Source organism: Arvicola amphibius, chromosome 9, assembly GCF_903992535.2.
Source record: "Arvicola amphibius chromosome 9, mArvAmp1.2, whole genome shotgun sequence".
Lineage (NCBI taxonomy): Eukaryota > Metazoa > Chordata > Mammalia > Rodentia > Cricetidae > Arvicola > Arvicola amphibius.
In genome coordinates this window covers 38,652,828-38,666,503 of record NC_052055.2, presented here as the reverse complement: position 1 = coordinate 38,666,503, position 13,676 = coordinate 38,652,828, and positions in this window count along the sequence as shown.

The window sequence follows — 13,676 nt, the reverse complement described above, 5'->3', positions numbered from 1 at the left end:
TCCTGGAACTAGCTCCTGTAGATCAGGCTGGCCTCAAACTCACAGAGATCCACCTATCTCTGCCTCCCAAGAGGCAGATTAAAATCAAGAGGTGGGATTAAAAGTGTGCGCCACCACCGCCCAGCTAAACTTAAACTTTCATGGTGTATATATGATAAATCATGCTTACTGTATCTGATGGTGATAGGAGCTATGGAGAATTATAGGCAATCTCACAAGGGTAGTTTTGGCCCAAATATGGTGGCTCCTGTCTGTAATCCCCACACTTGGGAGACTGAAGCTGGAAGAGCAGTGGAGGCTCCGGATCACCATGCAGAGGAAATGGGGAAATGGATTTCGGAGACAATGAGGGAACACACTGATAGGTGTCTATTCACAAAGAATCCTGAAGGCATATGTTACAGCTACCCAGGGCAAGTATTTATCTGCAGAGGGAAACTGGCACTGAGACCAGAGCACACTAGATGCTGAGGGAATGCAGAAGGAAGGCTGGTTGGTACAGATAACTTGAGTGGAAAGCTAGAGACCGTGTGGGATCTGTAGGTGATGGTAAGGGTGGCAGCCTGCGAGAGGCGAGAAGCCATTCCCCACCAAAGAATTAATAGAGCTCTTTGCTCGTTCCAGAGCCAAAGGGTGGAGTTCAGATATAACCCAGGGCAGCCCAGTTCTAAAAACTTGTGCTGGGACCCAGCCCCACTCCCAAAGGGAAAAAGCCAGAGCACATTCTCCCTTTTAATATGGAAAACATTCAAGCACTTGTAAAACCCTTGGGAATTTTCCAAGCACTACATCTGTGACCTTGTAGGAGCCTGAAGAGTGGAGTCAGGATCTGCCAAGCTTTGGATTCCTCCATCTTCCTGGCCAGTGCTAGTTCCCTGGCTGAGGGAGGGTGCTGTGCTCAGATTCCTAAGGAATGCCTCCTGCTGTCCCACCATCAGTCCTGGCATTGGACGTGGGTGACTCCCCCTGGGCTAATTTCTCCCCCGGTTGTTTTAAAATTCAGTTTTTGCTGAGTGGTGGTGGTGCATGGTTTATTTCCAACACTTGGGAGGCAAAGGCTAGCCTGATCTACAGAGCGATTTCCTGCACAGCCAGAGCTACACAGAGAAACCATGAGTCGAACAAAATTGAGTTCTTAAGGCTAGGCATGATGACGTGAACCTGTAATCCAGGCACTTGGGAGGCCTGGCCAAATGTTTTAAAGTTGACAGGTGGTGCACACCTTTAGCTCCTGCATCAGGAGGCAGGGGCAGGTGAATCTCTGAGTTTGAGGCCAGCCTGATCTACAGAGCAAGTTCCAGGACAGCTAGGGCTACACAGAGAAACCCTGTCTTTCAAACATTAACCAAAATAAACACAGCTCCTGAGCTAACACTGGAGCTGCAGGTTTTCTCTTTTCAATCTGGATCAGGGACCTGGAGAGATGATGGTTCAGTGATTAAGAGCAAATACTGCTCTTACCGAAGAACTGGGTTCACTTCCCAGCACCCACATTTGGTGGCTCAAAACATATGATGATCCAGAGAGATGACTCAGCAGTTAGGAGTACTGACCTCTTCCAGAGGACTCAGGTTCAATTCCCAGCAACCACACCACAGCTCACACCTGTCTATAACTCCAGTTCCGGGGGATCTGACGTCCTGAAATAGATATGTGCAGGCAAAATATCAGTGCACATAAAAGAAAAGTGAATTAAAAACAAAATAAACTCCCAGTAAGTCCAGTTCCAGGGCATCCTTGGCCACCTGTAAGCACGGTGCATCTAAACCAAGGCAGCCTCATACACGTGTGTAAATAAAAATAATCCTCAGGGTTTTTTCCCAGATGAAGCTGACAGGGCTTCCTGGCCCTCTGCTTGCCCTAGCCAGGGTCACACAGAGCCAGTGTGTGTGAGTGTCTGGCTCCGGATCACCTCCCAGCCCAGTGGCTGTGCTTGGCAGCCGGCAGCCCTTGTGTCGGGCAGGCACAGCTGAACTCTGCCTGGCACAGGGAGGAAAGGCAGTGAGTTGAGCAGCTGCACCCAACACGCAGGGGCCTGGTTCTGTCTTGCCCAGGGCAGAGCAAGCCGGCTCAGAATCCTTCCCTACATGGCCAGAGCAAGTGTTCTGTTATCAGGGTATGGGAGTTCTGGGTGGAGCCAGTTACCAGAAGTTTCTGAATCAGTAAGAGAAGGCAGCATAGCAGAGTGTGGGCTTGTCTGCACTGGGGTTTGAGCCCTGCCTGTCAAGTGCTGTAGTTTCTCAACTATGAAATGGGAACGACACCTGCCTCCAGATTGTGCTGATGAGTAAATTAAAGTTCTTAGCACAGCACTTAAAGTGTAGTTGGGGAACGAAAGCCATTATTAGCGGGTTGTGAACTTGACAGTCATAGACTAGGCAGAAAGGTCATGTGTGTAACAGCCTGGCAGTGTCACGGTAGAGCAGGGACCTGCTGCCTCCAAAGACCAGTTAAAGCTTTATCCCGTTTGTTTCTCCAAGGAGAAATGGAGAGTCGGGGCTTGAGTCTTCAGTGGCATAGCACATGAAGGGCCTTTGGGAGACCCTGGGGTCCACTCCTGCACTAAAGGAAGGGCTGGTGCAGAGGCCTTTTCACAGAGAGGTCAGGCACTCCCCAGAGTGGCCCAGCAACATGCACAGGAAAACCCAGGGGCTTCAGAAGTTACAGGGGACGGGATTTGGCTATGGGAATCTGATTCACGGTGATGATGGAGCCGGTGAAGTGGGGACAGTGCCAGGGCAGGAGGGAAGTGAAGGCATCTGCCGGTGGGCGGGGAGCCTGTGTGAGCCTGGCAAGGTTCCAAGGGCATAACATCTTGGAGCCAGCCATTAGCAGGAGCTAGAGTCCTGAGCTCTAGACTCTCAGACTAGAGTTGGTTTCTCAGCATCCTCTAAAGGCCTTGGGAGCCTGTCCTCAGTTCCTCCCCTTTCTTCACTCTCTTCCTCTTACCCACTGTACAGTGAACCCGAAATGGGCCTTTCCTTCCCGTATTGCTTAGACCGTAGGGTGGCTCGGGACTGCTCTTCTGCTAAGTAAAGGCAAGTAAGGCAGATACCAGCCCTGCCGGTCTCGAATTCTGGGTGTCATTTAGGATCTATGTGAACCTGAGAGCACCTGAGAAAGAGGTTTCTCGGTAGCAATGGCCCAGACAGTGGACATATGGTCTTGAATGAGCAGCTGATAAATCCTTGAGGAATATGTGAATAACAACACACCAGGAAGTGGGTGGTGACACATGCTTTTAATCCCAGCACTCGGGAAGCAGAAGCAGGCAGATCTCTGGGTTTGAGGCTAGCTGCTCTACAGATGGAGTTTCAGGACTATTACACAGAGAAACACTGTCTTGAAAAAAATAGGAATTAGCATACCAATATCAGTCTAAGTGGTGTGTGCAAGTTCTATGTAGAATGTGGAGGCCTAGAACAAGGGCCATAAAACATCGGATGGTGGGCTGCACTCGGGGAAACAATGACTGCCTGCGTGACTTCATGTCAGTGGCTGCTCATTTCCACCCAGCCTGCACTGCAGTCAGGTCAAGAGCTAACTTCCCGGGATGGGGAGAGGTTCCAGGAGGAGGCTGAGACGGAGGCAGGGGACCTGCCAATGTCAAGGTCCAAAACCCAACCAGCAATTTCCTGACATTTTCCGGAAGGAGGTAGGGAAGGGAAGCCATAGTGTGTCCTGGTGCCTGTGGCTCTAAATTCCTGTCCAGCCTGTTGTGAGGCCAGGCTTTTGCTCATTTCTGCTCCCTCCTGCCCCAACTTCCACGTCCTCTGAAGTTGGTGAATCATGAGAGGTGGCCCTCCTCTGATTCACTGTAGCTGGAAACTCAAGGAGCCTCCAGGGTTCCCATTCTGATGTGGCCCCTTCCAAACCAGGAAACTTCTGTGTTAACTTCCTGAGCCTCTGCTATCTACCCAGGCGGTCAAATGGAGCCTCTTGCTTGCCGTCCCCCTGGACCTTTCTATTAGCCTAACTTCCTATCCCCCCAGCTAGCTGGTGTCCTGGGTCACCTGGGGCTGAAACCCACCCTAACTCCCAGCTCTTGGACAGAAAAGTGCCACTTTTTGTTTGTGACAGGAAGAGCTACTGGCGCCGTGCTACATGGGGACGGGCAGTTGGGAAGCAAACAACCCTTTTCCTGTGTGTGACAGCTCTTTCCTTAGCACCTAGTCCTCCGAGAGGCCATCTTCCTGTGTCAGGAAAGCTCAGGAACCATTTCCGCCCTGCCTGCCTTTGACTTGCAGAGGGCCAGGTTATATAGAGAGGGAGAGGGCGCCCCTGAAGCATAATCAGGCAATCTGTCATGCGGACCACTTCTAAGGCAAGTACTTTGACTCGTCCTCCAGGTGAATTTTTGCGCTAATCTACTGAACACAGGAGCCCATCTCTTTGGGTCCCGCTGGCCAAACGGCAAGTACTGCCATTAGCAACTAATTACCACTGCTGAGAGGGAGATGAGAAACTGCTAGGAGGCCAAAGTTGGAGGTTTTGGGATGTCTGTCCTGGGTTGGCCTTTGATATCCGAAGGCAGGGCTTCAGAGTAACTGGAACAGCCTAAGGTGGTTCCTGTTCACCAGCAATCCAGAAGCTGGCTGAATGGTGACAATCAGCTATGCAGCAGTGACCTGGACACAATGTCTGCTGTGATTTACAAGGAATACATATTTTTAGGGTGTATTTATATATATTAATATAATTATATAATTAATATATATAGTGAATTTCTGTTCTGTTTTGTTTTGTTTTCAAGACAGGGTTTCTCTGTGTAGCCCTGACTATCCTGGAACTCACTCTATAGACCAGGCTGGTCTCAAACTCAGAGATCCACCAGCCTCTGCCTTCTGAATGCTAGGATAAAAGACGTGCACCACTGTGCCCAGCAGGAATACATCTTGATGGTGAAGAAAACTTTTGTAAAGCCCAAAGACCAAAGCTGATTCCTGACTGCATCTGCTGTAGGTCTCTTTCTGAGCCCAGAGTCCTTATGAAGGGTGGCAATGCATGCCAGTGACCCCAGAGTCCTTATGAAGGGTGGCAATGCATGCCAGTGACCCCAGAGTCTTTATGAAGGGTGGCAATGCATGCCAGTGACCCCAGAGTCTTTATGAAGGGTGGCAATGCATGCCAGTGACCCCAGAGTCCTTATGAAGGGTGGCAATACATGTTCATGACAAAGCACATGCAATGTCTGGACTACAGCTGATGCCCAGTTAAGCTGTTTGTATTATTTATCATCTTGGTCCAATGGGCAAACACTCGTGTACAAAAAAAAAAATACCATCCAGTGTGGGTGACCTCCAAGGGCGTCGGTCTCCTGCAGAAGTGAGAGGATCCTCAAGTGCTTTGCCCGTTTTCTCGTCCCACTACTCATCACCTCTACATGGTAGCTGTCCGGGACAGCTTACAGACCTACCTTCCACACCAGATGTCAGTTCCTCTGGGGTAGGCATGTCGAGCATCCCCTCTGGGGCCCTTCTCCTGTGAGAAGACCTGAAAGCCTGGCTTCAGGGAGGAGGTGGCATCTGGGTCGGGTCTCAGCAATAGGCATCTCAGAAGAGAGACAGCCTCAGACCTCAACAGTGCCCTCTGAAAAGACAGGGATTGGGCTCCCAATCCAAGCACATTTGTGCCCCCAACAAACCTCTTCTTCCTCTGCTCAGTTCAGTGCGTAGGGGGAACTCACTAAATTAGGGTATTGGCATGTTGGGGCTTTCAGTAGGCTCTTTGACCCGGGGCAGTCCCCAATGACAGCATGCACCCAGTGTCAGGCAACACAGGCTCCTCTCTTCTCTTCAGAGCTTAGTATAAGGGTGGCCCCATTTGCGCAGTCCAGGAAGAATTTCTAGAATGTAATAGGTAAGGACAGGAAGGTCTGGAAGGCTAGGCCTATGTGGGATTCCAGGGCTCAGGCTTCCTGTGAGCAAGTGTCCCAGCGAATCCTGAGCTGCCCTGGCTCAGGACGATGGAGAAGACAGAGAAAGCTGCCACCCCGCCGCTGAGCATCCCATGTGCCCACTGCTGGCCCTAGCCCTGCTCCTGGGACTCTACAAGGCTCCCTTTGTTCACTGCTCAGCCAGGCTGACCCCCAGGGAGCAGCTCTGAGCTGGGGGCCTGGGCAGGGCCTCATTCTTGGGACAGCTTGGGTGGAAAAAGCTGCAGGCCACACCAGAAGCAGCTAAGGAACTTGGGGAATCCTAGGCTGAGAACCCTGGAATCTGAGGGTCAAGGCCTTTTAGAGAATGCAGTGCACAGTAGGCCACAGGTGGTCTGTGGTCTGGTCTGTCCAGCCCAGGGGGATGATTGTGTGCACACACCCCACTCCCTTCTCTCTCTCTCTGTCTCTCTCTCTCTCTCTCTCCCTCCCTCCTTCCTTCCCTTTCTCTCTCCCTCCCTCCCTCCCTTCTACTCTCTCTCCCTCCCTCCCTCTCTTCCTCTCCCTCCCCCTCCCTCCCTTCCTCTCCCTCTCCCTCCCTCCCTTCCTCTCCCTCCCTCCCTTCCTCTCTCCCCTCCCTCCCTTCCTTCCTCCCTCCCTCCCTCTCTTTCTCCATCTATCTTTCTCCTTCTTTTCCTTTTTTTATAAAGCTGTACCCGCCCCTCTCTGAGTTACCCAGACCTCCCATCTTCCCAGTGATTTTCCTGAGGCCCTGGGTGGCTGAGTGGGCATATTTGTACTTCCTTGTCTGAGGGCTGGCTTTATTTTCAAATCAGAGCCCTGGCATTGGAGTGTGCCTTGGTACTCTAGTGCGGTCTAGTGCTTGGGTAGAGTGAGGTCCTGGGTTGAACAGTCAGCACTGCAATAATAACCACTATGTAGAAAGTGTCATCTTAACTGAAAGCAGTTACACTGCCGTGAAAAGCTAAACTGAATTTTCATATGTGTGTGTGCCGTACGTGTGCACGTGTGTGGGAGGGTGCTCATTCACATGGGTGCAGGGCCAGAGGTGGAAACTGAATGTCTTCCTTGAGCACTTGCTACCTTATTTTTTTGAATTTCTTTTTGTTACATTCATTCATTTATTTTGTGTGTGTGTGGGGGGGAACATTGTACATGCTCCAGCAGGTGTGGAAGTCAGGAGAACTCGAGGTTGTCAGTTCTTTACTGCCATGAGGGTGTCAGGGATTGAGCTCAGGTCACCAGGCTTGGCAGCAAGAGCCTTTATCCACTGAGTCCTCTCTGAAGGGACTCTGGCCAGCTCAAGCATGGCAAACATGGCTCTGGCAGGCCTTGCCCTCCTCCCTCATTCCCTCCACCATGCTAAAATCCATTACATTCCTAAAGCTAGTCACTAAGGTGACTCTTGTGTGACTACTTCCTCCTCCTGAGACTGACTGCCAAGGTCCAGCTATCAAAGTATTGAAGTCCTGCAATCAAAAGCACCCTTCCGCCCACCTCATAAACATGTCCAATTAAAATGAAACACCTCATCCTAACATGGGCTTCTCCTACTACCTTCATAAACCACCATTTGTCTGTGGGCCGTGTCTCCCCTGTATCCAGAGACAGTCCTTGGTCCCTCCAGGACAAATACCCCTTCCCCTCTCCCTTACTCCCCTTTCTCCATCTATCTCCTGTCTTTGTCTCTTATTCCCTGCCTTTTGTCTCTCTGAGGCAAATAAATCTCCTTTGTGCAGAAAACTTGGTCTTGGAGTGTCCTGAGCCGATGCCAGGTCTTTCACTTTCGCTGACTTCACCTTAATTATTTATTTGAAATGGGGTCTCTACATAGCTAGGGCTGTCCTGTAACTCAGAGAGATCCTCCTGCCTCTGTCTCTGGAGTGTTTGTGTTAAAGGTGTATGCCACCACAACCAGCTTCCACTTTATTTACTTATTTATTTATTTTTCTGAGACAGGGTTTCTCTGTGAAATAGTCCTGGCTGTCCTGGAGCTCACTCTGTAGACCAGGCTGGCCTCGAACTCATAGACATCTACCTGCCTCTGCCTCCCAAGTGCTGGGATTAAAGGCACGCACCACTATCACCCAGCTTTAATTTTTTTTTGAAACATGCTCTTACTATGCAGCACAATCTGGCTGTGAATTTGCAGTCCTTTGGCCTTAGCCTTCCCCATAGCTAGATCTGTGCCTGGCTTCCCAAGGCTTCTTTTTATACCACTGTGTGTTTTGGTATCATCCAGCTGTGTGGAAACTTAATCTCCCAGTTCCCTGCTGAGCAACACTCGGGCTGTTTCCAGAGCTTTACTTTTGTGAGCAATAACTATCACTGTATGCTCACCCTCGAGCTCCTCAGGTGTCACTTCTGGACTCAGTCCTAGAACTAGGCCTGCTGTCACAGGTGGAAACCCCTTCTCTTATATGCAGGCTGATGTTGAGCCTTAGGCAGGTGACACTTTACTCAGGGCCTTTCAGGAAGTCACAGACAAGAAAGCAGTTGGTGTGTGACTGTGCTGGCCAGGTACCTGTTCCCATACCCAGGAACACACAAATCCACCTTTGTCTCATGGGCCTCTGAGCAGCTGCATTATCAGGTGGCCAGGATCAGAGACCAGAGGTCCCTGGATGAAAATAATGTCTTTCCTTCCTTCCTTCCTTCCTTCCTTCCTTCCTTCCTTCCTTCCTTCCTTCCTTCCTTCTTTCATTCCTTCCTTCCTCTCTCTCTTTCTTTCCCTCTTTTCCTCTTTCTCCCTTTTATTTTCTTCATTCCTTTCCTTACTTTCTTCTTCTTCTTCTTCTTCTTCTTCTTCTTCTTCTTCTTCTTCTTCTTCTTCTTCTTCTTCTTCTTTCCTCCTCCCCTCCTTCTCCTCCTCCTCCTCCTCCTCCTCCTTTTAGACCAGGTCTTGCTGTGTAACCCAGGCTGCCCTGAAACTCACGGAGTTCTGCTTACTTCTCCTAAGTGCTGGGGTTAAAGGCCACACTAATATGCCTTTAGCCCTCCCTAAAATCTTCCATGAAGTTCTTTTTTTGCAGGGGAGAGATGAGGGACTGGGATTGGGCCTAAAGTCTTGAAATTGCTAGGTAAGCAGTCTGCCCTTGACTGATGCTGTCTGTAGCCTATTCCTCTCCTTTTTGTCCCTGGAACTTGCCTTGAGACCTGCAGGTGAAAATAAATGTGAGCCCTGGGTCCTAGTTTGTTCATTCATTCCTTCTCACTAGTATTTATTAAATGCTACCCTCTCCCATGCTCAGTAGGTTTTTGGCTGCTGTTTGTGATGGTTAATTTTCATTGTCAACATAGAATCACCTAGGACACATACATCTATCTTGGGCCCTTGTGAATGGCCAGGGAGGAGGACCTTCCTTGAATGCAAGTGATACCATCTATCTTAGTTACTGCGTGATTGCCAAGGAGACACCGTGACCAGGACAACTTATAGAATAAAGCACTTAGTTGGAGGCTTGCGGTTTCAGAGGATTAGTCCATGACCATCATAACACTGGAAGAGCTAAGAGCTTATATCCAATCCACAAGCAGAAGACAGAGAGAGAAAACAAAAGACAGAGCCTGGCATGGAGTTTTGATATCTCAAAACCTACTCCCAGTGACAAACTTATTTTTTTATTTTTATTTTTTTGAAAAACTTCTTCCAACAAGGCCACACCTCCAAATCCTTCCTAAACAGTTCCACTAACTGGGAACCAAATGTTCAAATGGATGAGCCTATGGGGCCATTCTCATTAAAATAGCATGCCATCCCATGGGCTGGGGTTCCAGACTGTATGAAAAGGAAAATAAAATGGAGCTGGGGAGATGGCTCAGTGGGTAAGAACCTTTACTGCACAAGCACGGGGACCTGAGCTTGGATCACCAGCAGCCAGCAGCATGGAAAGCACCAAATGTTGTCACAGGTACCTGTAACCACAGTGCTGTGGGGCCTGGGAATGGACAGGAAGATGACTGGAGTTTGCTGGCTGCCAGCTTAGTTCTGGAATTAGTAAAAGACCCTGTCTCAAAAGAGTAATGTAGAAGATAGAGTAGGGCACCTGACAGCCTTCTCTGGCCTCTGTGCACGTGTGCATGGGTGCACACACTTGTGCATGACACCACACACACACACACACATACACACACACATACACATGCATGCACGCATAAAACTGTAAAAGGAGAAAGTCAGCCAGTGCCAGTATCATCCCCCTGACAATGTGAGCAGCCTCCTCATGATCCTGCAGCTGTGCCTTCCCTACCATGACGTGCTAGACCGTCACTGTGAGCCAACACAAGCCCTTCCTTCCTTATGCTGCTTAAAGGAGAAAGTAACTAATACATTGCCAGTTTTTAAAACCTTGTTTGAATCTCCATCACAGCCCTTCTTGCTAAGTGAGTTGGCTGGCAGAATGGCAAGTGGAAGGCACTGCCCTCAGTTCTTGCCCAGGTCAACCAGAAACCTTCTCTGGCTCTGCCCACTCTATTCCCATTGCTCACTCTCTCTGTTAAAGCACACCCCCCCCAAGTCTGGAGATGTAACTCAATGTCTTGCACCTGCTGGGCAAATGGCATACGGCTGAGCCGCGTTCCCAGGCTCAGTAACTGGCATAAAAAGTTAGGTAGGAGTGATGGTGAAGCTCATCTGGAAGAGTGCTTGCATAGCAAACACATAGGGCCCTGGAGTCAGTCTCCAGTACTGCAGAAATAGAATCAGACACATGCAGACATAAAGACTAGTTGGGCATAGTGGGCTATGCCTTGAATCCCAGCACTCGGAATGTAGAGGCAGGGAGATACCTGCGTTTGAGGCCATTCTGATCTACAGAGAGAATTCCAGAGCAGCCAGGACTATACAGAGAGGCGCTTTTTTTTTTTTTTGAAAAATGATCTAAAGGCCAGGCAGTGGTGGCACACGCCTTTAATCCCAGCACTTGGGAGGCAGAGGCAGGTGGATCTCTGTGAGTTTGAGGCTAGCCTGGTCTACAAGAGCAAGTTCCAGGACAGGCACCAAAACTGTAGAGAAACCTCGTCTCGAAAAGAACCAAAAGAAAGGGGGCTGGAGAGATGGCTCAGCGGTTAAGAGCGTTGCCTGCTCTTCCAAAGGTCCTGAGTTCAATTCCCAGCAACCACATGGTGGCTCACAACCATCTGTAGTGAGGTCTGGTGCCCTCTTCTGGCCTTCAGGCATACACACAGACAGAATATTGTATACATAATAAATAAATAAATATTTAAAAAAAAAGAACCAAAAGAAAAAAACAGTGCTCTAAAGACCTAATCCTGAAATCATGTCTTCACTTTGACCAAGAGACCAGAGCTGCCCGTGGGTCTGTGGCTCCTGACCTCCCCGTAAACAAGGACTCATCCCCTCCCTGCACCCTGATTGACTGTCGACACAGCACTTTACTGCCATTATCTCACGTGGTTACCCACAAAGCCGGGATGCAGGCAGGGCAAAGATTATTATCCACACCTTACAGGGAGGGAAATTGGGGCTCACTGGGGTGAGGTGTCTGGCCTGCAGTCACGCAGCTCTGGTCACCGTGCAGGTCCTTCATGATGCGGCAAGCTGACTCAGGCACTGGATTTCTGAAGCCCACAGATGGCTGTTGGGGGCCAAGGGCTGAGCCGTGTAAGGTGTAAGCTATTATTAAGGCAATGTGAGGGATCGAGGCCAGACCAACAGCAGTAAGTCACCGACAGGCTCTCCTTTTGGATGGGTACAACCATTTCTGGGATTTTCAATATTTTGGACAGGGTTTTGGTACATAGCTCAGGCTGGCCCCTAAATCATTCCCTTCTTTACCCCCTAAACCCAGGGCTTTCGGCTTGCTAGGCAAGCACTCTACCACTGAGCTAAATCCCCAACCCCTAAACTTCTGGGTTTGTAGTGAGAATCCTACCTGAGTGATGTTTGAAGACTGAAGAAGCTAGTTTCAGGATCCCAACCCCAAGTCCTTGATTTAAGGGAAGTGTCTAGACCCTGATTCCCCAGCGGCAGGGCAGAAGGTGGTGGTGAAAGGCAAATTGTTGGACTTCTAGCTGCAGACAAACTCTGCAGTGTGAAGCTGGCTGATGTGTCTCCTGGATCACAACTGTATTCTGAAGTGTGATTCTGGGGACTTTGAGGAAGCAGAATTCAATCTCTTTTCTTGATAACTGACCCTCAGAGGACAGGCGATAAAGTTAGGTGCAAAGGTTTCAGTTTATCTCCTGGTTTTTGTTGTTTTGGTTTGGTTTGATTTTTTCTGTAGCTTTGGAGCCTGTCCTGGAACTAGCTCTTGTAGACCAGGCTGGCCTAGAACTCACAGAGATCCTCTTGCCTCTGCCTCCTGAGTGCTGGGATTAAAGATGTACGCCACCACTGCCCGGCTCCTATCTCATGTTTTAAAGTACCAGAATCAATTGTTTAACTTATGAGGGTCAGTCATTCATTTATAACTATTTTTATTGATTTTATATTGGTTTTTCTTTTTAATTTTAAAAAGATTTATTTCTTATGTATACAGTATTCTGTCTGCATGTATGCCTGCACGCCATAAGAGAGCACCAGATCTCATTACAGATAGTTGTGAGTCACCATGTAGTTGCTGGGAATTGAACTCAGGACCTCTGGAAGAACAGCCAGTGCTCTTAACCTCTGAGTCATCTCTCCAGCCCTTATTATTGGTTTTTCAAGAGAAGGTTTCTCTGTGTAGCCCTGGCTGTCCTGGAACTCACTCTGTAGACTAGGCTGGCCTCGAACTCACGGAGATCTGCCTGCCTCTGCCTCCAGAGTGCTGGGATTAATCTATGTGCCACCACTGCCTGGCTTCTGATGAACAATCCTTACTAGCCTTATTTATTTATTTGGAGACAGGGTTTCTCTGTGTAGTCTTGGTTGTCCTGGAATTTACTAGTCCAGGCTGGCTTCCAACTTCCAGAGATCCACTTGCCTCTGCCTTTTGCATGCTGGGATTAAAGGTGTGCTATCATTCCAGGCTCCTATTTATTTATTTATTTATTTATTTTTGGTTTTTTCGAGACAGGGTTTCTCTGCAGCTTTTTTAGAGCCTGTCCTGGAACTAGCTCTTGTAGACCAGGCTGGCCTCAAACTCACAGAGATCAGCCTGCCTCTGCCTCCCGAGTGCTGGGATTAATCCTATTTATTTTTATGTTGTAGCTCAGGCTGGCCTGCTATTGTGTAACCAATGTTATCCTCAAACTTGGGTGGTTCTTCCTGCTTCGGCATTCGTCTATACATTGTATAAACATGTGAGCCATTCTTCCTAGCTTTATTTCTGAAACAGGTCTCTTGTAGGCCAGACTGACTTCTTAACTCCTGCTTCTACCTCTCAGGTGCTGGGATTATAGCCATAAACTAGAAGGTTCTATCTCCATGTTTAAGATACTAGGGGACACTAGATCATAGGATTGGGGAAGGAGGGAGCCAGGATTTGAGAGTGAGTTGATAGAACTCCAAAACCCTGCTCCAGATGACTCAGGCCCCGTTCATTCCCTCAGGGGGAGCAGCAGACCCAATCCTACTAGCTATGCATAGGTCAGAGTGACGTCACCATCTCTGCCGCTGATTCAACAGCTCCTCGTTCGGAGAGGCCTCTGGGGGAGGGGGTCTATTGGCGGGGTCTTAAGAAACCAATAGACCAGGGGACGAGGCAGGGGAGGTTCCAAAGCCAGGTGTGGCCAGAACACTCCATTAGAGAGTGGTTTGTTTTTAGGTCCTTCCAGCAAAAGCACAGCCCCCTGCCGTTCTTGAAGTTGAAGGGGTGCGGGCCCAGAAGGGTGTGTA